The sequence below is a fragment of the Chrysemys picta genome, chromosome 10 (assembly GCF_011386835.1).
Source record: "Chrysemys picta bellii isolate R12L10 chromosome 10, ASM1138683v2, whole genome shotgun sequence".
NCBI classification, from domain to species: domain Eukaryota; kingdom Metazoa; phylum Chordata; order Testudines; family Emydidae; genus Chrysemys; species Chrysemys picta.
The window spans coordinates 625,081-627,876 of NC_088800.1; positions in this window are offsets into that span (position 1 = coordinate 625,081).

Genomic DNA, 2,796 nt, shown 5'->3' on the forward strand with positions numbered 1-2,796 from the left:
GATACTGAAGGCCAGGGCCTAATCTATCAATTGTGCTTGCCTAAGAGGTCTGACTGGGTTCAGCAGCTGCCATTCTTCCCATCAAGAATCTGCAACCAGTGGTGAACGTAATGACTAGACAGCCTTCTTAAAACCCAAATGATTGTTTCCTTTGCAGTAAGAACAATGCATCAAAGGATTAAAAACAGTCTACACACATCTATCTTACCTAATGCACACCAGCTCCTGGCAGTAACCAGGCAGGCCTACCTTCTTCTGACACCCCCAGTGGGTGCTTGCATCTTAGTCTGGTTCCTCATAATCAGTGGTTCTCAACCAGAGAGATGCCGAGGTGTTCCACGGGGTACATCAACTCATCTAGATATTTGCCTAGTTTTACAACACGCTATATAAAAAGCACTGGTAAAGTCAATACAAACTAAAATTTCATCCAGACAATGAGTTGTTTATACTGCTCTATACACTATACACTGAAATGCAAGTACAATATTTATATTCCAAATAATTTATGTTATAATTATATGGTAAAAATGAGAGAGTCAGCAATTTTTCAGTAATGGTGTGCTGTGACACTTGTATTTTTATGTCTGATTTTGTACGCAAGTAGTTTTTAAGTGAAATGAAACTTGGGGTACACAAGACAAATCAGACTCCTAAATGGGGTACAGTAGTTTGGAAAGGTTGAGAGCCACTGCTCAAAACAACTTCCCCTCTCAATGTTCATCTTTAAACTACTGTTGGCCTTTTGATCTTGCTAGTTCCTGTACTTTGGCCCTCCTGGTCAAAACCAGTTTCATAACTTGGCTGGAGCAAGGAGGTGGAATCTTCTGAGCTTAATAGTTTGGACAGTCTTTCTTAACAACCCTGAAGTGTTTACCAAGGGGTGGGGCTTATCTTGACCATTTGTTTCCCTTCCTCTTTGTTTTTCCTGACAGCCCTCTATTAAACTAAACAAACATATTCATGCAGTACATATTCCACTAACCATATGATAATGCGACTATATAAATCCATGGTATGCCCACACTTTGAATACTGAGTGCAGATCTGGTCACCCCATCTCAAAAAAGATATACTGGAATTAGAAAAGGCACAGAAAAGGGCAACAAAAATTATTAAGGGTATGGAACAGCTTTCAGATGAGGAGAGATTAAAAAGACAGGGGCTTTTCAGCTTGAAAAAGAGACAAGTGGGAATATGATAGAGGTCTATAAAATCACGACTTGTATGGAGAAAGTGAATAAGGAAGTGTTATTTACCCCTGCACATAACACACAAATCAGGGGTCACCCAATGAAATTAATAGGCAGCAGATTTAAAACAAACAAAAGTACTTCACACAATGCACAGTCAACCTGTGGAACTCATTGCCAGAGGACCTTGTGAAGGCCAAAACTATAATGGGGTTCAAAAAATAACTAGATAAGTTCATGGAGGATAGGTTCATCAATGGCTATTAGCCAATATGGCCAGGGATGCAACCCCATGCTCCGACTCTTCCTAGCCTCTATCAGAAGTTGGAAGTGGACAACAGGGAATGGATCACTTGATCATTGCATGCTCTGTTCATTCCCTCTGAAGCATGTGGCATTGGCTACAGTTGGAAGATAGGATCCCGGGCTAGATGGACCATTGGTCTGACCCATATAACTGTTATGTTCTTAACCAGATTGTATGCAGTGTTACTGTAGCCATGTCGGTCCCAGGATATTAGAGTGACAGGGTGGGTGAGGTAATATCTTTTATGGGACCAACTTCTGTTGGGGAAAGAGACAAACTTTTGAGCTACACAGAGCTCTTCTTCAGGCCTAGCAAGAGAAGACATTATCGCACCCATCTTGTCTCACTACCCAGAGTAACAACGTTTTCATACAGAGCAGCTCCAGTGCCGTTATGCAGATCCTGACTGCTTGTGCTCATCTTTATTTCCAGTGTCCTAGCCAAATGCCACCTCTGTCGTTACAGGCGGTCTCCAAAACTTCCTCTGAAGCTTCCATTTAGCTATGGGAATCTCTGGCCCTTCTTACCCTAATTTGGGGTGTGGGATGGCTATGTGCTCAGGGGGCTGGAACAATTGTTATCGTGCGGGTGCTGCGGACAAAAGCCATGTCTTTGGTGTGTGTTATTACTGCTTCCAGCCGGGGGTGGGACAGCTCCAGCCTATGTGCTGCTGCGGTTCACCCCAGACAGCTGCGTGGCGGAGACGGTTCGTGTTGCTGGGGAAAGGCTCCACGAGCAGGACTGGGCTGGAGACCAGGACAGGTGAAAGCTGCCAGGCTCCTGAACCCTCCTCCGGCCTGAGGCAGAGTCAGACCTGCCCTGGTCGGTGGACCCAGCTCTGCTCACAGGTGCCGGGCTGGAGTCCGGCCTGCCGGGCTGAACGGAGCAGCAGGCCTGGCTCGTTCCCCGCAATGAACTCCGGGGCCGAGCCGAGCGCAGCGTCCCCCCCGCGGAGCGAGCGCCCTGCCCAGGCGCGGGGCCGCCCGGGGAGCCGCTGAATTGGCCGAGGCGGTTGGGGCTGTAAAATCCTGGGCCTGTCCCCCCCGGGCCCGCCTCCCAGCGGTTGCCATGGCTGCCAGCTCCCCGAGGGGCACGCGCCTGCTCCAGGCCCAGCCCGCCGAGTGCGGGGGGCGGGGCCGCCGCTCAGAGCCCGCCCCCGCCCTGAAGCAAACACCGCGGGGGCGCGAGGGAGGCAGCGATCCAGCCCATTTATTGGGCACGGGCTATGAGGTCCCTAGGCCCCGCCCACCCTCCGTGACGCGCCACGCGGGCGCCAATGGGGAGCTGCCACACTAC